The 24,910-nt window shown below is 41.2% G+C and overlaps 1 long non-coding RNA gene across 1 annotated transcript; it reads right to left on the reverse strand.

Annotated features, from left to right (window-relative positions):
- Nucleotides 1-17,274: 17,274 nt before the first annotated feature.
- Nucleotides 17,275-22,115, reverse strand: LOC115489933. The gene is made up of 3 exons (XR_003955231.1): nucleotides 21,302-22,115; nucleotides 21,054-21,202; nucleotides 17,275-17,314 (listed from the first exon to the last, which is right to left on the reverse strand). It is a non-coding gene; the product is annotated as an uncharacterized LOC115489933 (long non-coding RNA).
- Nucleotides 22,116-24,910: the final 2,795 nt, after the last annotated feature.

A 24,910-nucleotide genomic window follows, 5' to 3' on the forward strand; every position in this document is an offset into this window, starting at 1 on the left:
GGAACAATTCTGGATTAAAATTTTTGAGGTGAGTGGGTGGCCCTATCCCTCAACTGGGGGCCATGTCTATCTACTGGAGGTGGTCTCTACAGGTTTTCTCTCTCCACTGTTGGGTATTTCAGTTAACATCATCCCCATTGGGTCCTCAGAACCTCTTGCTTCCCTGGCATCTGAAACTTTCCAGTGGTTCGCCCCATTCCCTGCCCTCATGGCTACATAGTTCTATTCATTCTCCTGACCCTCTGGACTTCTCTCCTGTCTCTTCCTATACCTAATCCTGCCCCACCTTTTTCTCCCTCCCCCTCCTCTCTCCTGCCCAGGTCCCACCTTCCCTCTACCTCTTGTGATTATTTTGTTCCCCCTTCTAAGTAGTTATGAAGCATCCACACCTTGGTCTTCCTTCTTCTTAAGCTTCATATGGTTCCTATGTTGTATTGCGGTTATTCTGCACTTTGGGGCTAATATCCACTTATCAGTGAGTACATACCATGTGTATCCTTTTGAGTATGGGTTACCTTACTCAGGATGATATTTTCTAGTTCTATCCATTTGCCTGCAAAATTCATTAAGTTGTTGTTTTTAATAGCTGAGAAGTACTCCATTGTGTAAATGTACCACATTTTCTGTATCCATTCCTCTATTGAAGGACAGCTGGGTTTTTCTAGCATCTGGCTATTATATATAAGGCTGCTATGAACATAGTGGAGCATGTGCCCTTGTTTTGTGTTGGAGCATCTTTTGGATATATGCCCAGTATTGGTATAGATGGATCTTCAGGAGGAACTATTTCCAATTTTCTGAGGAACCTTCTGATCGATTTCCAGAGTGGTTGTACAAGCTTGCAATCCCACCAGCAATGGAGGAGTGTTCCTCTTTCTCCACATCCTCTCCAGCATCTGCTGTCACCTGAGTTTTCGATTTAGCCATTCTCACTGGTGTGAGGTGGAATCTTAGGTTCTTTTTGATTTGCATTTTCTTGATGACTAAGGATGTTGAATTTTACCATTCTTTTATTTTCTTTTTTTTTTTAAGAATTTTCTTCATTTACATTTCCAATGCTATCCCAAAAGTTCCCCATACCCTCCCCGCCCCCCACTCCCCTACCCACCATTCTTAAAGGTAAGATAAAATCACTCCCTTCTTAGAACTTCCTTACACTATCCCAGGTTAAAGGAATGTACTAAACTTCTTCTTACTCCAGTAACACACATTTTATAATCTTAGTTAGGGGAAGGGAGGCTGCAGTGTGTGATACATGTAGATTCTTTTAATTTTTATTGTTTTTAAAATATGAATTGATATTAAATTAAATATTGATATTAAAAGAAACTAGTTGTGAGTTTTGTTTTTTTTGTTTTGTTTTGTTTTGTTTTGTTTTGTCTTTTAACATAGCCTAGTGATGGAATTAAGTAGAGGAACCGAATTCCATACCTGTCTTTGCCAGTCAGAGGTCTGGCCTTGAGCACAAATATTGTCAAACAACCAACACAGCAAACCTATTCTTCTCCATAAACTAGCAATGAAATGATAGCTATAAAGTATAAGACACAAGGCTAGGACTATAATAATATTAGCCAGCAATAACATAAATACTCAATGAATAAATGTCCCAAGTGGGCATGATGTTTTTCTTAGGCATTACACACCAAAACACTCATTTAATCAACAAACATTTGTTGAGCTCAAAAAAAAAAAATTCTGAGCAATGAAAATGTAACAATATAAGTAGCAGAGGATTATGGTCTCAAGGAGCTATGATAATAGTGGAACATCAACACCCTAGTAGGACTACTGCCTTAGTCAGTGTTCATGTGAAGAGACACCGTGAGCAAGGTAATGCTTATAAAAAAGAAAACAGTTTACTTGGGGGCTTGCTTACAGTTTCAGAAGTTTAGTCTATTACCTCAGCATAGCAGAAACCATGGTGGCCTGCAGGTGCACATGGTGCTGTAGAGGTAACTGAGAGTTCTACATCCAGATCTGCAGGCAGCAGAAAGAGATAGAGAACCACTGGGTCTGGCTTAGGCTTCTGGAACCTCAAAACCTACTCCCAGGGACATACCTCCTCCAACAAGGCCACACCTACTCCAATAAGGCCAGACTTCCTAATCCCTTCAAACAGTGCTACTCCCTGGTGACCAAGCATTCATCACTATGAGCTGGGGGAGGGGGCGAAGGGGGCATTCTTATTCAAACCACCACTTTCCACTCCTTGCAGTCTTGTAGCCATACCACAATGCAGAAATTCATTCAGTCCAACTTCAAAAGTCCTCATAGTCTATAACAGTCTCAGTACTGTTTAAAAGTCCAAAGTCTTTCCTGAGACTCATAGTAATCTCTTAACTGTAACATCCTGTAAAATCAAAATAATAAAAAAAGAGATTAATACTTCCAACATACACAGGATATATGTGTGTGTTTATGTGTATCTATATAATCATTCCAAAAGGAAGAATAGTCAAGAAATACTTGGCCAAAGCAAAAACAAAACCAGCAGGGCAACCTCCAAATTCTGCACTACCATGTCTTATGTAAAAGCTCTCTCTCTTCAGATCTCCATCTCCTTTCAGCTTTGTTGACTGCAATACACTTTTCTCTCTTGGATTGGTTCTACACTCTGTTAGCAGCTCTCTTTGGCAGGTATCCCATGACTCTAGCATCTCCCCAACATCTTAGGGGCTCCAGTGAAATCCAGGCTTAACTTTCACAGCTTCACACAGTGTCCTCTCTAGGCCTCCATGCAGGGATACACCCCTGACACTTACCTGGCCTCAGCAGCTTTCCTTAGCCATGAAAGGAGACTCCACAACTGATTTCTCATATCTCTGCCAGAACCACTAAGCTGAAGCTGCCCGGTTCTTTTGCTTGCTGGAGCTAAAACATGGCCCCTTCATTCAAATATATTTTTCACCAGCTTTCTGTTTATGAGGTTCCCTTCATCATATAAGCTTGGCTGTCCTGAAACATACCCTCTTTAGGTCACAATGGCCTTGAACTCAGTGATCTGCCAGTATCTCTGCCTCCTGAGGGTTAGGATTAAAGGTGTGCTCCACAACACCTGGTCCTAAATTTTTCCTTAATTCCTTTTCACAAGTTGGAAGCTTCTGGGTTGGGTTACTCCTTGAGGTCACCACTCCACTCCATTTAGGATCAGGCTTTTCTTTAAACATTTTATCTCCTTGAGCACCAACTCTTTTTTTTTTTTAACTTTCTTTTTTTTTTTTATTTTTCATAACACGTCCTGATGTGCCTTTTCTTTTCAAACTGTACATTTTTTATTTTTCCTTGCTTAGTTTGCTCCTTTTCATCATGGATCCATATAATAATGGGTCACTAATAACCAAGCAACATAACCAAAATTAGGCTGTCTTGAAATTTCCTCTACCAATACTGTTAATCCAAAACTCTTCAATTTAGTCTCAGGCAAAGTTTTTTGGACAAGGGCATAAAACGTCCACATTCTTCACCAAAATATCACTAAAACAATCTCTAAGCCACTTATATTATTCTTTCCTTGAGCTGGGATAATCTACACTGTTCTCAGCACTGCTGGTATGTTCTCAGCACCAATACCCATATGGCCCATTAAGCCCTGCTTAAAGCATTCAAAGTCCTTCCTAATCCAAAGTCCTAAAATCTACATTCTGCCAAATGGAAGCACGGTCAGGCCTGTCACATCAATACCCTATCCCCTGGTAATAACTTGTCTTAGGGTTTCTAGTGATGTAATGAAACAGCATGACCAAAATGCAAGTTGAGAAGGAAGGGGTTTATTTGGCTTATACTTCCACATCACTGTTTATCACTAAAAGAAGTCAGGACAGGAACTCAAATAAGATAGAAACCTGGAGGCAGGAGTTGATGCAGAAGCCATAAAGGGGTGCTGCTTACTGGCTTGCTCTTTATGGCTTGTTCAGCCTGCTTCCTTATAGAACCCAGGACTACAAGCCCAGGGATGACACCACACACAATGATCTGGATCCTTCTACATCAATCATTAATTAATAAAATGCCTTACAGACCTGCATATAACTTTATATAATGAAGGTAATTTCTTAATTGATGTTCCCTCCTATCAGATGACTTTAGCTTATATCAAATTAACACAAAACTATCCAGCACAATTAACAATCTTTCCCACACTTTCCAAGTATTTTGTATACAATTCTGTTAAGATCTTTGTTACATTCTGACATACAGACAGCAGAAAGGGACTCTGTGCTTAGCATGGACTTTTGAAACTTCAAAGTTCACCCCCAGTGACAAAGACTCACCTCCTAATCTTTTTAATCCTTTCAAGTAGTGCTACTCTCTGCTGACTAAACATCCAAATATATGAACCTATTGGAACCATTATTATTCAGCCAATACACTGGTCCTGAAAGAGATGTCCAATTCCCAGTATTACCAGTTGATGAGACTCAGCCCATGAAGCATCCACCTAGTATTTACCATTGGAACTTGTGTCTTCAAATGTTAATATTCATGTAATTAGGGATTTGCCTAGTACTATTGTGCTAGCACTATAATGCTATTGTTACTATAAAATAAAAACGTCACTATCAGTTCCACAGAAGACTTGATTCCTAAAGTAGAGTAGTTATAACTGACTGGACTCTTGGGCTATATTACACTGATGTGGTAAAAGCCAATTAATCACAACTATAACTTAGAATTTTCAGAGGTCCTGTTTCCCAATATCTCAAACTATACTTGTAGAATATAGCAAGATCTGCCATGTAAATGAGCCTTGAAACAAATAAATATGTCTATAGCCAATTGAATTCAACATAGATGCTAAGCCTACTCAACGGAGAATTAACTCTTCAGTAAATGGGACTTGAAAAATTAAGGCATCTACCCATTAAGAAATTGAGAGGGATCCATGGCTATAGGTACATATGTAGCAGAGGATGGCCTTGCCTGACATCAATGGGAGGGGAGGCCCCTGGACCTGTAGGAGAATGCTGGAACTGTGGGGCGGGAGAGGGTAGGTGGGTGGGGGATCATACTTACAGAGGCAAAGGGGAGGGGAAAAGGGCCAATGTGGGATGTGGGGTTTGTGGAGGAGTAACTGAGAAGGGGGATGTCATTTGAGATGTAAAGGAATGGAATGATTAATAAAAAAAAATAAAAATAAAAAAAATAAGAATGCAAGTTTTACTTTTACCTAACACATGGGGATCTGATGCCCACTTTGGAGCTCCCTGCACTACAGGCACGCATGCGGTGTGTAGACACATATGCAGGCAAAACACCAAAACATATAAAATTAAATAAATATTTTTAAATCAAAATTTGAAGCTAGGTCTTGTGGCACATGCCTGTAATCCAATTAGCTGTAAAATTAAAGCTGGCATTGCTAGAGTATGAGGCCAACGAGATAATAAGACCCTGAGATACACACACAGAGACACACAAATACACATATACACAGACACACACACACACAGACACAGACACACACACGTACACCAAATCATATAGTCTTCAATATGCAACACAGCTTAGAAAAAAACCACAATTTTCCTTTTTCTAAGTGAAAATCTGCAAATCCAACAATGTGAATTACAACAAAGCTAGCCTGAAGGTTCACTCAATCATCCATTTGTCTTAATGTATCAAATGCTTAAGATAACAAGTAGGGTTACAAAATTATCTTAATTTCTTCCTCAAAACATAAGAATTTAATTATGTTTCCTTTACTTCCTTATTTCTCTGTATATAGTTGAATGCATTGCCAAAGTTACATCACTCCCCTACACCATAAAAGTCAACTTGACTATGAGTCAGGTGGATTTGTCACCCACACAAATGGATCAAATGGTAGAATACCATCTCAACCCACAAACCCCAACTCAAGAGACTGCAGTTCACAAGTGGGTCAGAGGGCATAGTTAAAAAGAAACACTTGTGAAGAGTATCTGAATGTACACTTTCGTCTGACTTACTGTAATGATTTCTTATTTGAATATCTCCTGTTTTGAAGGGAAACTGTCCAGACAAGCTGTAGGTGTCTGGGGTGAAGAGAATAGAGGTCAGTAAATGGAATCACAAGACCATGGAGGTAAAACTACAGTGGTCCCCAGAAAACCTGAAAGCTCTGAAGCCAGTCAGAATAGCCACCAGGGCGGTGAGCTTCTAACACAAAAGCTGCCAGGCCTTTTGAAACCTCAGAAGGACTCTGCTCCAAGCTGAGGAGGAAACCTTGAGGCGAATGAGTGAATTATAAACACTATAATCATCTTCAAAGCATATCCAGTGACACTCAGGATTGTACAAGTGGCCTTAGCAAAACTTTTCTAGAATTATTATTTGAACACACACACATGCGTATGCACACACACACACACACACACACACACACACACACACACACACAGAGAGAGAGAGAGAGAGAGAGAGAGAGAGAGAGAGAGAGAGAGAGAGCAAAAGAAATCTTCTACTGAGGGTGAGGTAGTGAAGACCAGAGTAATAAAGACCAGAGACCCACAGTCCAGAGTTCCTGCAGCACATTCTTACAGAAGAGAGCGCCAGGGATTTCAAAATGAGACTCCAAGAGAGTCCTCAGGTTAAAGAGGCCAGTAGAGTTTTACATAAAGTTTTGAGAACAGAGATTTAGAGATTAATGGAGACGAGAATAGCTTAGTAGAGTTTAAAAGCCAGAGGAGACTTATCAAAAGTGTGACCAGACTCCTTTCCAGGTCCTTTGAATTTTTCCAGTAAAGCCCAGAACTACACATTAATTTTGCTTGCTGGGCTCTGAGTCTTGACTACTCAAGCCTGTGAAGGCTGGGGTTATTCAGATGTCAGGTTTTCCAAAGTGATTCACCAAGTTCTTATCTGTAGAAAGAAGGAGCTTTTCTGTTGCTTACACAAGTGCAGACATTAACTGCTTCTCCAACAGTCTGTCTGCTCTCCAAGAAATCATCATCTCCTTATAGTCCGGGATGAGAAACCATCTGCCTTTTGTAAGTTTGCAAGCATCATACAATGTGGGTTTCAAAGGAAAGCTAAAACGCCAGCGACTGTATCCATTTATCTGATAATCCATTCATCAGACATCTGTTCGGAAGCCCCCATATGCCTAGCCCTGGAGGCCAAGGTCAGGAAGATAAAACTCAGATGCTTTCGCGAAACACAGCCAAATAGGAAAGACTACCTACACACTATTCATCTTTGGGGAAATTAATTTAGCAAGGACTATTAATTATGAACTCTAATAAATTTGTTCTAAGAAATGTGACCCAATGAAATACTTAACTTAAAATCTGAATTTTTAATTACTCAGCCAAATGTCAGTTTCAATGTTGTTTCTGCCACTTGATAAACTATCACTTTGCTTGTCTTGGACCCCATTATCTGCAACACAAAGATAGTAATTCTAGCATGAGAATGAAGTCATTTATGTGCTAACTGAAATAACAGAGGGGACTTGTCACTGAGTCTGGTACATGGAAGAAGCTTAATAAACAATGATGTATCCTCTTAAGTGAGAGCCACAGAGGGGCTGCCATTGCCCCAAACATGTAAGTACATGAGTAAGGCTGAAAACTGTGCGCTCTGACTGAGTGGTTTGATTAAGGGGTTATGAGCATCAGATGGCTTTTGTATTCTTTAAACTTTTTAACTTACTAAAATGTTTCTCTGTGGATAAAGCACCGTGCTGCAAATTCTAAAATATATTTGTATTTTCATATGCCCTGGGAATGAGTTTGTTTTCTTTTTCCAGGAGCAAGGCATATATTGAAATATCATAAGGGAAGATCACTGCTTCTTTTTTTCTTTTCTTTTCTGTTTGTCCATTAATAAATGAGATGGGTATTTAGTAACACCATTTCGTACTCTGCTATGAACTGAACATTTATTTATCAAGGCTCTCCTGTGAGCCAGACACTGGGCTAAGGGTATACAGAGAGCAGTGGTATACGTGATCCTTGTATCTAAGAAGTCAGGTTTTGTGGGGTTTTTTTTATAGACAGATTAATTGATATTACAAAACAACTAAATCCAGAGTGTTATGTTTCATGTTGCTCTGAAATCCTAAAACAGAGGCATCTAAGGTAGGCCAGTTAGGAAAAGTCTCTGGAGACTGCAGTGATCAAATAATGGTGGTATCCAGGAAGAGGAGGGGTAGACTGACACAAAGTAGGTGAATCCTGTCAAGCAGCATGGAAAGGTCTGTGTGGTGGAGTATAAGGCTTCAGGGTCCCCTTTCCTGGAGGTGAGGGATGCTCTGTTTCTCAAATGAGAAAATTCTTCCTCAGGCTCACATATCTGAACACGTGTCCCTAGTTACAGGGTGGTACAGCCTTGCTGGAGAAAGTACTCCCCTAGGGACGGGCTCTACAGTTGCAGCCCACTTCCAGTTCACTTTCCCTGCTTCCTGTTTGCGGTTGAAGACCACAGGCTCAGTTTCCGGACGCCCACCTCTTGCCACGCCTCCCTCACCATTACGGACTCTTCTTCTAGAACCATAAGTCAGAATAAACTCCTCCTTTTATTTATAAGTGGTCATGGAATTCCACCCTCTGGAACCGACCTCTAGATTCAGCAAGACCACTCTTCTTATTTATCTGTTTTTGTTTGCTCCACAGCATCCTGCGCTTCCTTATTAAAGATCATACTGATTAGGGAAGGGCTCGTATTAATGACACCACTTGACATCATCTGCCCTCCAGCTCCCTTACCATACTTCCTGCACCCCACCCTTTGTATCCCTCCTCAGTAAAGGAAGCACTTTAATCGCAAAACCTTAGTGCTCCAGGCTCCACAGTTCTCTTCACCTGCCTCCTCTCCTTTCCATCTGCTGCTCATCCCTACATGCAGCTGGCTCCTCAGTTTGAATGCATGGAAAAGCCCAGAGCAAAGGAAGAGAAAATGGATTCAATCTCTAGAAAGGGGACTGGTGAGTAGAACATGGCGAAGTGGCAGTTCCCACAGTCCAGGACAGAAAAAAACGGAACTCCAATGACAGAACAGAACATCCCTCACCTCCAGGAAAGGAGACCCTGAAGCCTTATACTCCTCTCCTCCGGAAGAGTCAATGCTTGATCTTTGCCCTTCTGGCACCAGTTACAGTATTGCGTCCCGCTCGACCGGCAAGAAAGACGCAACAAACCAGAATCTTCCGCGGCAAGAGCTTTATTGCTTGCTTCTCAGGAAGATTCCGAACCGGGAAAATGGCGCTGCTTTTATAACCCGCAGCGTGACGTTTCAGCACCTGATATGGCGTGACAGCTCCTGATTCGTTGCTTGCCCATCACCCCACTATTACACCCCGAGAATGGGAGTGACTAGGAGTGAATTCACTCTCGCACCTGCGTACAAGGCTTGTTTACTAGTTAGGCACAGCGGAGGCCCGCACCATCTTATAATGGCGATTGCTCGAGGCACACACGGCTCTCCTCAGAGATTACTGGCGGCACACACGCGATTGCTCGCAGCACGTACCGGCTCTCCACATTACAGAGCTACCCTGGAACCACACCCCTCTTTGGCCCAAGCTGCTCTGTGATGGGACTGATGTATCAGAGGGTGTCTTTGAAGCCATGTGTACTTGGAGAAACCAGACACCTAAGGCTGTGGATGGTTGGAAAGAGGTCTCACCATGGGACTGCTCTCTAGAACACATTTTTTTATTTTAATTTAATCTTTTTTCTTTTTTTTTTTCAATTTTTATTAGATACTTTCTTCATTTATATTTCAAATGCTATCCCGAAAGTCCCCTATACCCTCCCCCCAGCCCTGCTCCCCAACCCACCCACTCCCAATTCTTGGCCCTGGCATTCCCCTGTACTGGGGCATATAAAGTTAGCAAAAACAAGGGGCCTCTCTTCCCAATGATGGCCGACTAGGCCATCTTCTGATACATGCTAGAGACATGAGCTCTCCGGGTTAGTTCATATTGTTGTTCAACCTAGAGGGTTGCAGACCCCTTCAGCTCCTTGGGTACTTTCTCTAGCTCCTCCATTGGGGGCCCTGTGTTCCATCCAATAGATGACTGTGAGCATCCACTTCTGTATTTGCCAGGCACTGGCACAAGAGACAGCTATATCAGGGTCCTTTCAGCAAAATCTTGCTGGTATGTGCAATAGGGTCTGAGTTTGGTGGCTGATTATGGGATGGATTTCCAGTGGGGTAGTCTCTGGATGGTCCATCCTTTCGTCTTAGCTCAAAACTTTGTCTCTGTAACTCCTTCCATGGATATTTTGTCCTTATTTTAAGGAAGAATGAAGTATCCACACCTTGGTCTTCCTTCTTCTTGATTTTCTTGTGTTATGCAAATTGTATCTTGGGTATTCTAAGTTTCTGGGCTAATATCCACTTATCAGTGAGTGCATATCAAATGACTTCTTTTGTGATTGGGTTACCTCACTCAGGATGATATCCTCCAGATATATCCATTTGTCCAAGAATTAAATAAATTCATTGCTTATATCAGCTGAGTAGTACTCCATTGTGTAAATGTACCACATTTTCTGTATCCATTTTTCTCTTGAAGGACATCTGGGTTCTTTCCAGCTTCTGGCTATTATAAATAAGGTTGCTATGAACATAGTGGAGCATATGTTCTTATTACCAGTTGGAACTTCTTCTGGGTATATGCCCAGGAGAGGTATTGCTGGATCTTGCAGTAGTACTATATCTAATTTTCTGAGGAACCGCCAGACTGACTTACAGAGTGATTGTACAAGCTTGCAATCCCATCAGCAATGGAGGAGTGTTCCTCTTTCTCCACATCCTCACCAGCATCTTCTGTCACCTGAATTCTTGATCATAGTCATTCTGACCTGTGTGAGGTAGAATCTCGTGGCTGTTTTGATTTGCATTTCCCTGATGATTAAGGATGTTGAACATTTTTTCAAGTGCTTCTCAGCCCTTCAGTATTCCTCAGTTGAGAATTATTTGTTTAGCTCTGTACCCCATTTTTAATGGGATTATTTGAATTTCTGGAGTCCAGCTTTTTGAGCTCTTTGTATATATTGGATATTAGTCCCCTATCAGATTTAGGATTGGTAAAAATCCTTTCCCAATCTTTTGGTGACCTTTCTGTCTTAATGACAGTATCTTTTGCCTTATAGAAGCTTTTCAATTATATGAGGTCCCATTTGTCGATTCTTGATCTTACAGCACAAGCCATTGATGTTCTGTTCAGGAATTTTTCCCCTGTGCCCATATCTTCGAGGCTTTCCCCCACTTTCTCCTCTATAAATTTCAGTGTCTCTGGTTTTATGTGGAGGTCTTTGATCCACTTAGACTTGAGCTTTGTACAATGAGATAAGAATGGATCAATTCACATTCTTCTACATGATAACTGCCAGTTGTGCCAGCACCATTTGTTGAAAATGCTGTCTTTTTTCCACTGGATGGTTTTAGCCACCTTTTCAAAGATCAAGTGACCATAGGTGTGTGGGTTCATTTCTTGGTCTTCAATTCTATTCCATTGATCTACCTGTCTGTCGCTGTACCAGTACCATACAGTTTTTATCACAATTGGTCTGTAGTACAGCTTTAGGTCAGGCATGGTGATTCCACCAGACATTCTTTTATTGTTGAGCATAGTTTTTGCTATCCTAGGTTTTTTGTTATTCCAGATGAATTTGCAAATTGCCCTTTCTAACTCAGTGAAGAATTGAGTTGGAATTTTGATGGGGATAGCACTGAAATCGTAGATTGCTTTTGGCAGGATAGCCATTTTTACTATATTAATCCTGCCAATCCATGAGCATTTGAGATCTTTCCATCTTCTGAGATCTTCTTCAATTTCTTTCTTCAGAGACTTGAAGTTCTTGTCATACATATCTTTCACTTCCTTAGTTAGAGTCACGCCAAGGTATTTTATATTATTTGTGACTATTGTGAAGGGTGTTGTTTCCCTAATTTCTTTCTCATCCTGTTCATCCTTTGTGTAGAGAAAGGCGACTGATTTGTTGGAGTTAATTTTATATCCAGCTACTTCACTGAAGCTGTTTATCAGGTTTAGGAGTTCTCTGGTGGAATTTTGAGGGTCACTTATATTTACTATCAGATCATCTGCAAATAGTAATATTTTGATTTCTTCCTTTCTAATTTGTATCCCCTTGATCTCCTTTTGTTGTTGAATTGCTCTGGCTAGGACTTCAAGTACTATATTGAATAGGTAGGGAGACATTGGGCAGCCTTGTCTAGTCCCTGATTTTAGTGGGATTACTTTGAGTTTCTCTCCATTTAGTTTGATGTTGGCTACTGGTTTGGTGTATATTGCTTTTATTATGTTTAGGTATGGGCCTTGAATTCCTGATTTTTTCATGACTTTTATAATGAAGGGGTGTTGGATTTTGTCAAATGCTTTCTCAGAATCTAATGAGATGATCATGTGATTTTTGTCTTTGAGTTTGTTTATATAGTGGATTACGTTGATAGGTTTCCATATATTAAACCATCCCTGCATCCCTGGGATGAAGCCTACTTGGTTATGAAGGATGATTGTTTTGATGTGTTCTTGAATTGGGATTGTAAGGATTTTATTGAGTATTTTTGCATTTATATTCATAAGGGAAATTGGTCTGAAGTTCTCTTTTTTTGTTGGATCTTTGTGTGGCTTAGGTATCAGAGTAATTATGGCTACATAGAATGAATTGGGTAGAGTACCTTCTGATTCTATTTTGTGGAATAGTTTGAAGAGAGTTGGAATTAGGTCTTCTTTGAAGGTCTAATAGAACTCTGCACTAAATCCATCTGGTCCTCTGCTTTTTTTGGTTGGAAGAATATTAATGGCTGCTTCTATTTCTTTAGGGGAAATGGGACTTTTAAGACCATTAATCTGATACTGATTTAACTTTGGTACCTGGTATCTGTCTAGGAAGTTGTCCATTTCATACAGGTTTTCTAGTTTTGTTGAGTATAGCCTTTTGTAGTAGGATCTGATGATGTTTTAGATTTCCTCACGTTCTGTTGTCATGTCTCCTTCTTCGTTTCTGATTTTTTTAATTAGGATACTGTCCCTGTGCCCTGTAGTTAGTCTGGCTAAGGGTTTATCTATCTTGTTGATTTTCTCAAAGAATCAGCTCCTGGTTTGGTTGATTCTCTGAATAGATTTTTTTGTTTGTTTGTTTGTTTGTTTCCACTTGGTTGATTTTAGCCCTAAGTTTAATTATTTCCTGCCTTCTACTCACCTTGGGTGAATTTGCTTCCTTTCGTTCTAGAGCTTCTAGATGTCCTGTCAGGCTGCTAGTGTATGCTCTCTCTAGTTTCTTTTTGGAGGCACTCAGGACTATGAATTTTCCTTTTAGGGCTGCTTTTATTGTGTCCCATAAGTTTGGATATGTTGTGGCTTCATTATCATTAAACTCTAAAAAGTCTTCAATTTCTTTCTTTATTTCTTCCTTAACCAAGGTACCACTGAGTAGAGTGTTATTCAGTTTCCACGTGAATGCTGGCTTTCTATTATTTATGCTGTTATTGAAGATCAGCCATAGTCTGTGGTTATTAGATAGGATGCATGGGAAATTTTCAATATTTTTGTAACTGTTGAGGCCTGTTTTGTGGCTGATTATGGGGTCAATTTTGGAGGAGGTACCATGAGGTGCTGAGAAGAAGGTATATCCTTTTGTTTTAGGATAAAGTGTTCTGTAGATATGTTAAATCCATTTGTTTCATAACTTCTGTTACTGTCCATGTGTCTCTGTTTAGTTTTTGTTTCCAGGATCTGTCCATTGGTGAGAGTGGGGTGTTGAAGTCTCCCACTATTATTGTGTGAGGTGCAATGTGTGCTTTGAGCTTTACTAAAGTTTCTTTAATGAATGTGGCTGCCCTTGCATTTGGAGCATAGATATTTAGACTTGATAGTTCGTCTTGGTAGATTTTATTTTTGATGAGTATGAAGTACCCATCCTTGTGTTTTTTGATAACTTTGGGTTGGAAGTCAATTTTATTCGATATTAGAATGGCTACTCTAGCTTGTTTCTTAAGACCATTTGCTTGGAAAACTGTTTTCCAGCCTTTTACTCTGAAGTAGAGTCTATCTTTGTACCTGAGGTGAATTTCCTGCAAGCAGCACAATGTTGGGTCCTGTTTGTGTAGCCAGTCTATTAGTCTATGTTTTTTTATTGGGGAATTGACTCCATTGATGTTAAGAGAAATTAAAGAAAAGTAATTGTTGCTTCCTGTTATTTTTGTTGTTAAAGTTGGGATTCTGTTCCTGTGTCTATCTTCTTTTAGGTTGTGGAAGGATTACTTTCTTGCATTTTCTAGGGTGTAGTTTCCATCTTTGTGTTGGTGTTTTCCCTTTATTATCCTTTCAAGGGCTGGATTCATGGGAAGATATTGTGGATATTTTGTTTTGTCATGTAATACTTTGGTTTCTCCATCTATGGTAATTGAGAGTTTGGCTGGGTATAGTAGTATGAGCTGGCATTTGTGTTCTCTTTGGGTCTGTATGACATCTGACCAGGATCTTCTGGCTTTCATAGTCTCTGGTAAGAAGTCTGGTGTAATTCTGATAGGTATGCCTTTATATGTTACTTATCCTTTTTCCCTTACTGCTTTTAATATTCTGTCTTTATTTAGTGCATTTGTTGTTCTGATTATTATGTGTTGGGAGGAATTTCTTTTTTGGTTCAGTCTATTTGGAGTTCTGTAGACTTCTTGTATGTTCATGGGCATGTCATTCTTTAGGTTTGGGAAGTTTTCTTCTATAATATTGTTGAATATATTTTCTGGCCCTTTAAGTTGAAAATCTTCATTCTCATCTACTCCTATTATCTGTAGGTTTGGTCTTCTCACTGTGTCCTAGATTTCCTGGATGTTTTGAGTTAGGATCTCTTTGCATTTTGCATTTTCTTTGATTGTTGTGTCCATGTTCCGTATAGAATCTTCTGCACCTGAGATTCTCTCTTTCATCTCTTGTATTCTGTTGCTGATGCTCGCATCTATGGTTCCTGATTTCTTTCCTAGGGTTTCTATCTCCAGAGTTGTCTCCCTTTGGATTTTTTTTTAATTGTTTCTACTTCCCTTTTTAGATCTTGGATGGTTTTGTTCAATTTCATCACCTATTTGTTTGGTTGTGTTTACCTAAGGGATTTTTGTTTCCTCTTTAAGGACTTTTACCTGTTTAGCAGTGTTTTCCTGTAATTCTTTAAGGACTCCTGCCTGTTTAGCAGTGTTCTCCTGTATTTCTTTAAGTGAGTTATTAATGCCCTTCTTAAAATCTTCTACCACCATCATGGGATATGATTTTAATTCTGAGACCTGCTTTTTTGCGTGTGTTGGGGTATCCAGGACTCTCTGTGGTGGTCATACTGGGTTCTGATGATGCCCACTGTTCTTGGTTTCTGTTAATAAGATTCTTACACTTGCCTTTTGCCATCTGGTAATATCTGGTGTTAATGTTCAAGCTGTCTCTGGCTGGAGCTTGATCCTCCTGTGATTTTGTTAGCCTCTGTCAGCACTCTTGGGATTCCAACTCTCACCTGAGTCCAGGTGGTCAGAGCACTCTCTGCAGGCAAACTCTCCTCTTGCAGGGAAGGTGCACAGAAGTCTGGAGCTCTGATCCACCTCCTGAGTCCTGGGGTCAGAGCCCTTCCTGTAGGCCTACTCTCCTCTGGAAAGGAAGGTGCCCAGGGGTCTGGGTCTCAGCTCTGCCTCCTGGCTAAGGATGAAAGCCCCATGGGACCCTGTCCAAGAAGCTCTGTTGCTTCTGTCATCCACGTGCTCTCCAGTGATCACGAGGTCGTGGGTGTGCTAGGGTTCCTGTGGTGTGGAGAGTCCTCTGGGGCCCTCAATGCCCTTGGCCAGGTTCACAAGGAAGATGGCAGGGCTTGTCCCAACCGGAATGGATCCCAGCCTCTGGTCGGGCAGGGTTCCTTTGTCCCTGTTCCTGCTGGCACAAGACCTTTCTTGATTCTTTGGAGCTGATGTTGCATTCCACTCACCCATGATCCCGAGGTTATCCAGAGGTCCCGTGGCATTGAGAGTACTCTAGGGCCCTTGGCAGCCTCTGGCAGGTTCAGGAAGAAGATGGCAGGGTTGGCCCTGACCAGAATGGATCTCCTAAATTGTTTCTTCTTACACTCCAGATTTTATCCCCTCCTGGTCCACCCCTGACTGTATCACATCCCATACCCCCTCTCCCCCCAACCCCAATCCCCCCCCAGCCCCACTTTGTCTCCACAAGAATGTCCCTACCCCTGCCCCTCCTCCCCCCCTCCCCCAGACCTCTCCACTCCCTGGGAACTTCAGTCTCTTGAGGGTTAGGTGCATCTTCTCTGACTAAACCCAGACCTGGCAGTCCTCTGCTGTATATGTGTTGGGGGCTTCATATCAGTTGGTGTATGCTGCCTGGTTGGTGGTCCATTGTCTGAGAGATCCCAGGAACCAGGTTAGTTGAGACTGCTGGCCTTCCTATGTTGCCCTCCTCTGTAGCTTCTTTCAGCTTTTCCCTAATTCAACTACAGGGGTCAGCAGCTTCTGTCCATTGGTTGGGCGTAAGTATCTGCATCTGACTCTTTCAACTGCTTGTTGGGTCTTTCAGAGGGTAGTCATGATAGGCCCCTTTTTGTGAGCACCCCATAGCCTCAGTAATAATGTCAGACCCTGGGGCCTCCCCTTGAGCTGGATCCCACTTTGGGCCTGTCACTGGCTCAGGCTCTTCTCCATTTTTGTCCCTGCAATTCTTTCAGAAAGAAACAATTATGGGTCAGAGTTTTTGATTGAGGAATGGCAACCCCATCCATTACTTGATGCCCTGTCTTCCTGCTGGAGGTGGGCTCTATAAGTTCCCTTTTCCTACTGCAAGGCATTTCAACAAAGGTTCCTCCCTTTGATTCCTGAGTCTCTCACCTCCCAGGTCTCTGGTATATTCTAGAGGGTCCCCCTACCTTCTACCCCCTGAGGTTGCCTGTTTCCATTCTTTCTCCTGGCCCTCAGGGCTTCAGTCATTTTCCCTTACCCAATACCAGATCAGGTTCCCCTCTCCCTTCCATGCCCCCTTTCCAACCAGGTCCCTCTCTCCCTCCCCCATCCTGTGATTGCTTTCTTCTCCCTCCCAAGTGGGATTGAGGCATCCTCACTTGGGCCCTTTGGCTTGTTAACCTTTTTAAGTTTAGGACTCTATCCTAGGTATTCTGTACCTTTTTATGGCTAATATACACTTATTAGTGAGTGCATACCATGCATGTCCTTTTGGGTCTGAGTTACCTCACTCAGGATGATATTTTCTAGTTCCATCCACTTGCCTGCAAAACTCAGGATGTCCTTGTTCTTAATAGCTGAGTAGTACTCCATTGTGTAAATGAACCACATTTTCTGTATCCATTCTTCTGTTGTGGGACATCTGGATATCAAAAATAAGGCCGCTATGAACATAGTGGAACACATGCCCCTGTGGTATTCCCAAGAGTGGTATAGCTGGGTCGTCAGGTAGATATATGTCCAATTTTCTGAGGAAGCTTCAGATTGATTTCCAGAGTGGTTGTAACAGTTTGCAATCCCACCAGCAATGAAGGAGTGTTCCTTTTTCCACACCCTCACCAACATGTGCTGTCACATGAGGTTTTGATCTTAGCCATTCTGATAGGTATATGGAATCTTAGGGTCTTTTTGATTTGCATTTCCCTGATCACTAAGGACTTTGAACATTTCTTTAGATGAGTCTCAGCCATTGGAGATTTCTCTGTTGTGAAATCTGTTTAGTTCTACACCCCATTTTTTTAAAAATTGGGTTGTTAGGTGTTTTAGTGGTTAGCTTCTTAAGTTCTTTATATATATTGGACATTAGCCCTCTATCAGATGTGGGATTAGTGAAGTTTTTTTTCTAGTCTGTAGGTAGAATACTTTTCTTTTTTTCTTTCTTTCTTCTTTTTTCTTTTCTTTTCTTTCTTCCTTTGTTTTTAACTTGAGGAGTTAGTTTATTTTCTATTTGAAAAAATTTCAGTTGAAAGATAACTGGGGCCAGTGTTAAAGAAAGAGAGGTAGAGTAAGATCCCATAGTACCCTACAAACAAGACCAAGCAGTTAGACTGACTAAATGCTCAGTAGTGCACAACCATCAAATATTTCACATAAAAGTAGATGTTAGAGTTGTAGAACACGTTTCTTAATTCTCCAGATTTTTCTCCCAAGAAAAGAAAAAAAATTAGGCCTGAAATTACCACAAAATAGTCACCATTTTGCTGTCTAGTCCTTGCCTCTCTCCAAAGAAACTAGAATTATGGCTGTGATTCAGAAATTCAAGGAATTGGGGCACTGCCAATGGCATATTTCCTTGGCTATCTTACTGAGGCAAAAAGACAGATCTCCTTGGGATTTATGGCACTGACGCCTTAACTCTAGCTCCAGCTACAGTGCTTTTCCTGCCCATTGCACATCTTCACCTTCCAACAAACTTCTTTACTGCTTTTTGAGTAGGCAAGGGATATGGACAAATTGGGTATGAGTGGAAAGAGGTGTGCTTATGTAACTAGGAGGGGTGGATGCCCTGGTTTGAATGGAGAAATGCCCTGCTTAGGCTCACTATCCAAACACTTTACCTCTAGTTGATAGTGCTATTTGGGAAGGATGCTGAACCTTTAGGAGTACAGATTTGCCAGGGGAAGTATTTCACTGGGGGTGGACTTTGGGGGTTTATAGCTCACTCTCTCCTTGTGTACTGATAAAATGTGGCAAACTAGCTTCCAGCTCCTGCCCACAAGCTACCTCTTCCCTGTCACATCAGACTATCCTTCTGGAACTGTGACACAGAGCCAACTTTCTCTTCCTGCGTTGCTTAGGGTATTTTATCACAGAAACGACAAAAAAAGGTAACTGCTATAAGAGATGTCACTCTGACTAACAAATGTGAGCGTAAATAGATGGAGTTACCTACCACACTGGATATAGGCCTGATGCTAGAGTATAGTGCAGACAATGAGGATGTCAAAAGTACACTTGAATATCCCTCCCACAGGCCACCCACAAAGAATAACATAAATGTTTTGTGTTAATGACCCCATTCAGCACTGTGTGCCTATAAATGAGTAATGCACCAAGTGATGAAATCTATAGTAAAAAGTTTACCCGCAAAGTAAAATGCAGGCATTGTCATGATGGTGGTTTTCAAACATTAAGTATACGGTGTTTCTGCATCATAAACTTCTGTTGGATGTGTAATACAATCAAGGAGTCTAGGGCTTTTATTGACTTAAGACATAGATCTGGCAGAGGAGGCATAAGGATTGGAATTAGAAGACCTGGGTTCAGATCCTGCCACTTGACAAAGAAGGCTTAAACATTTATAAATGTCAAGTGATATCTAATACTTAATAGTATTTGTCAAGAATTCCAAAAATCATCTTGAAATACTTGGTATTTGATGTGTTTTAGTAGAGGTAGGAGTAGGAGTCCCATGTCACTTGGATGTCATTCAGTCAATGGTTACATCCTTCAATCCTGTATTTATATTTATCAACTATCAATATAGGATCTCTGAATTCAAGGCCAGCCAGGGCTACACAGAGAAATCCTGTCCCCAAAAACAACAACAACAGCAACAACAACAACAACAACAAAACCAAAAAACCAAACCAAACCAAAACAAAACAAAACAAAACAGAACAAAACAAACCAACCCAGAAAACCAAGAGCTTTTCATTTTCCTTGGATACCTCCACTTATTAGTCATTGTTCAATAAAATATTTCTAGAGTTGCCTATATTTAAACAGTAACCAGATTTTGAAAACAATACATCCTGAATGACAGGCAGCTCAGAGAATCATAATGTACACACTCATCTGACAACAGGTTATTTTTCAGAAAACGTTGTGTCTCATTCAGTGAAAGAAAGTGGCCCCCATAGCTCATATATTTGCATGTTTGGTTCCTAGTTGGTGGGCTGTTTAGGAAGGATTAGAGGTGTGACCTTGTTGGAGAAGCGATGCCACTGGAAGTAGGCTTTTAGGATCTAAAAGGCTATGCCCAGTCTCGGTGCCTTTCTCTCTTGTGTTTGTGGATAAAGTTTAAGCTCTCATCTACTGCTCCAGCACTATGCCTGCCTGCTGCCACAATCATCATGGACTAACCCTCTGAAACTGTAAGTGTGCTCCTAATTAAATGCTCTTTTTATAAGTTGCCTCAGGCATGGTGTCTCTTCATAGCAATAGAACAGTGACTAAGATATGCAAAATTGACACTAACCTAACTCAAAACTAGGGGACAAGTAAAGAGGCAAGAGTTTGGCCCATCTCTCAGGATTTATACTAAAATGAAACAATTAGGAGGAAGACAGAGGATCAAAGAACAGGGTATTACCCCGGGCTGTACATCCATGAAGCTGCAGGAGGCTTGTGTGTCATCATTTTGGGGGCCTACTCATCTTGGAAGCTTCCAGGATGCAGGAAACTCAGGCAACATTACTTTTTTCACTCTACCTTCCATATGTGTTATGAGAAGCCATCTTTTTATATAAATAGCAAAACTTGATTCTCCAAAGATAGTTGGTAAACTCAGCCCCATTTGGGACTTCTAAAATATCCTGGAACTGTTTTCCAAGCAACAGGCTCAGGAAAACTGTCAAATGTGCTCTGTCATTAGACTCCTTTTCAAATATGAGTAACTTAATCCATATGGTGCTCATTCATAAAAATCCCCACACCACAGCTTCAGGTTTAACGGCTTACCTGTCATCCTAGGAGGCCCCAGTCTTACTTAATACTTCCCTAGGAATTTTCGTAAATCAAATTTTGAAACAGGCAGCTGACTTTTCCTTGTGAACTCTGAGTCCTGAAATGTTAGGTTGAGTTTGAAATAGATTCCAAAATATTTTACTCTTGTTTTATTTGTGGACTCTTTGATGTGGGGCTCTGTGTTTGTGGTCATTCGTGGTCTATAAGGAGCTGAAGGTCATTTGTAGGGGAAGACAGTCTCCCGGAGAACACAAACAAGAGAAGATGCATCCCAGGGCATGAGAACTTAGGGGCCAGCCATCCTGGTCTATGATGGGGGCCCTTTGCCCCATGGGAGAATCCTTAAGACACTGGGGTTCACCCACAAATTTCTTCCTCTGAATCCCCTTTGTTCTACTATTCTAAACACTTACCTCACCTCTTGAAGCCAGCAGGTGACATGTCTAGGTCCACATGAAGAGCCTGAATGGCTGAGGCTCAAGTTCCCACTCAGAGGTTTCAGTTCAGGTGGTAGAAGACCTTTTCCACGGTGCCTTTCTTTTTCTCCTTCTTTCTGTTTTTACTTTAAGACCATAAAAAAAAATTTAATTTAAACAAATCTGCCTTAAGAACAGCAGGAAAATCTGTCCTCACCCCATGGTGGTTCCTGTCTCATACTCACTCTCTGCTCTCTCTGGTCTGAAACCAATTGTGTGAAGGATTTTTCTTCTAGATTTTTAATTGCTATGAAAGCTGAGAACTCAGAGGCTGTGAAGACATCTTTGTTGACCATGTCTCCTTTGAAAGTACAGTTAGTCTTTTAACAGACTTGGGAAGTGGATGGGGAAGCGCTCTAGAACTCAAATGGAAGTAACCTGAGACAATGCCCAATAAGATAGTAAACGCTGGGCCTCGGCAAGCAGGTAGGATGCACTACAGTCTCTGTGTTACCTCTGTGACCAGAGTCCACCCCTGTGACAATACCCTCCTTAAAAAGAGCATTGTAGCAGTGAATGAAACAAAGTTACTGCAGGGGTTGATATACTGGATAGCAGCAGAAAATGTCTCTTTACCACAACCTCTCCCTTCTGCCCAGCATCCTCCTGGACTATCAGAAGTTCCTCAGATAACACATAAACACTTGCTGTAAGAGACTCGTGTGTTTCTCTACCCGCTGTTTATTGCACAAATATCTGTGGAGTCCACTGTGTGCCAGGTACTGGACTAAAGACAGAATTATTATTTCCTTCTCCTAAGACTGCCTTTTATCAGTTAGCAACAAAGGAAACAGCAGTGCAGGAAGCCAAAAGCCTCTGGCCCCGTGCAACTCCTGTCTGAAGCAGTGTGCTGAGGTTGGAGCCAAATTTGCCCCAAACGGTTCTCGCACACCAGAGAACCGTTAAATTAAAAGGCAGTGGTGCTTCTGGGAGAAGCAGACTGGAGGCTTGGCTCTTGGCATGAATAGCTTCTCTTGGCAGACCCAGCTCCTGACCCATCTAAGAAGCCCATTCAGCACAGAAAGCCCCGTAATGCTGCGCAAAACCACGTGGTGCCTTCTTCGCAGGCGCCCTGGGACTGACTCGCGTTGCTCATTAGTGGTAAATGGTAGCTGCATGTGGAAATCCCAGCACATTGCAGAGAGAATGCAGCCCTAAGGAACCGTAAATCACCTGCATTGATTCGGAACTGACTGAGATGCGGCTAGAGAGTTGTTTGTTCAGAATTTAATTTGATTCACCAGCCATTGAGCAGGCCTTTATTCGGTGTTAAACTGCTACATTTCTAGCTACGGAAGCTGACTCAGGTGTTCCCGGACACTTTCGTCTTTTTTTTTTTTTTTTCTAGAATTATAGGCAAAGAGAGTGAATGCTTTTCACTCAACCTCTGCTTCTTGCGATGAAGGCATTCAAACAAAGAATGGGATGTACTGACCCAGTAATGTGGTCGAGGGTGGCGCCAGCTATAATTGACAAAGCCACAGCTGGGTGGCTGGGTGAGGGTTAGATTTATCTTCTACTGGTGACCTTTCTATTCCCTTACAAATACCAAGGCACAATGACAAATGTAGACCGGAGTGTTAACAGTTATCAAGTACAGTTCCTTCCAATGGGCATACAGTAACAACAACAACAACAACAACAACAACCATAATCTATCAATTTATCAGGCACCAGAAAATCTGATTTCAGAATGTCTGGCCCTCCTAACCTGCCCACATCTCCTTTCGGGTTAACTACTCTCTTCCCAGTGTCTGCCTGAGATGTTCCACCTCTCTACACTCAGCCTTGCCCTCAAACATTTCCCAGGTCCCTTGGAGATCATTCTTGCCTAGTTTCTCCACCTGCTGCCTCTACAGTCCAAGGCAAACTTCTGGTTGCTTTTTGGCCTCTTGGCCCAGCTTGAACTCTGAGGTCAGCCGCGTTCAAGCAGCTCATTAACTGTCTATGCTCATTCATTCCATCTCCAAGTTCATTTCTGAGACACGCTGGGTTTTGGGTAGCTCAGTGATGGAGCAGCTATATGTACAAGGCTGGGTACCACCCCCACTACCTCAAACAAACAAAACTCCTGATCTCTTCTGAGTCTGTTCTTCAGGGCTTGAAGAAAAGCCCTTAAATATTGACTTAAATATCACCAATTATAAGCATACCCATCCAGCCATTACCAGGCTCTTTCCAAAGCCATGTTCTTTTTTTTTTTAAAGTACTTTAGTTTTTTTAACATGACACCAACACATGAATCATGATTGAGAGTTAATCAGCAATACATATAATATGTGAAGAAAATGTATAATTTTAGAGACTTGACAATAAAATATGGTCTTTGACTTTTATGATGTTAAAAATGGCTTCTTTTGTGGCATTAGTACTAAATCAGACTGAGCATAAAGGTTTTAGTGGTAATGTGATGAAGAAGGAAGGTTAAAATCTTAGTATGTGAATTTTGCTATCATTTTATATTGATTAATAAAATGATTAATAATCTGATGTCTAATTTTTGTATATTGTAATATTTAAAATTGCTATCACTTGTACACTCTTCATGATTTAACCAGTAGGAAAACTAAAATACCTTTTTTGTAATTTTAATTAACTTTGCAATGTTTTTTTTTCCATTTTTTATTAGGTATTTAGCTCATTTACATTTCCAATGCTATACCAAAAGTCCCCCATACCCACCCACCCCCACTCCCCTACCCACCCACTCCCCCTTTTTGGCCCTGGCGTTCCCCTGTACTGGGGCATATAAAGTTTGCGTGTCCAATGGGCCTCTCTTTCCAGTGATGGCTGACTAGGCCATCTTTTGATACATATGCAGCTAGAGTCAAGAGCTCCAGGGTACTGGTTAGTTCATAATGTTGTTCCACCTATAGGGTTGCAGATCCCTTTAGCTCCTTGGCTACTTTCTCTAGCTCCTCCATGGGGAGCCCTGTGATCCATCCATTAGCTGACTGTGAGCATCCACTTCTGTGTTTGCTAGGCCCCGGCATAGTCTCACAAGAGACAGCTACATCTGGGTCCTTTCGATAAAATCTTGCTAGTGTATGCAATGGTGTCAGCGTTTGGATGCTGATTATGGGGTGGATCCCTGGATATCAAAGCCATGTTCTTAATGTCATTTCTGGGTTCTCAGTCTGAACTGACTTATTTCACACACACACACACACACACACACACACACACACACACATATATATATATATATACATATATATATATATATATATATATATATTTCACATACACACACATATATATATTCTATAGCTATTTCCTCTTTTTCATGGACCAAATGGTTTTATTTACCTGCAAGATTATGATTCTCTTAAAGCAATAATTCTGATGATCTCAAGCTATCTCCATTGCTTGTTTTGCCGTCTTATATGTGATTTTATTGACTTAATTTGGACTGAGCAATCAAATTTTCATTTAGTAATTCTGCTAAGTTGTAACCTTTATACATTAGGCACTCATAAACCAATAATTGTATACATTATATTTATAAGAGGTTATTCAAAAATGCTCCCTGATATTATGGCTAAATTACACAACTTGAATCGATGATGAAGAGGTTAAACTTGAGGAATACTCTGACAAGAAAAGAAATTGTAGTTTGGTAGCAAAGTTGAGGTGAGGTCAAAGAGACTGGAGAAGGAAAATCAAAGATATGAGAATTCACACGCCTTTAGGATGCAGTCAGTTTGGGAGAGAGTCAATAACAAGCTAGGAAATATGGGTGGATTGAAAGAAGAGAAGAAGAGAATTTCCAGGGTTGTACCAGGAACTTCAAT

Source organism: Mus musculus, chromosome 4 (assembly GCF_000001635.26).
Source record: "Mus musculus strain C57BL/6J chromosome 4, GRCm38.p6 C57BL/6J".
Lineage (NCBI taxonomy): Eukaryota > Metazoa > Chordata > Mammalia > Rodentia > Muridae > Mus > Mus musculus.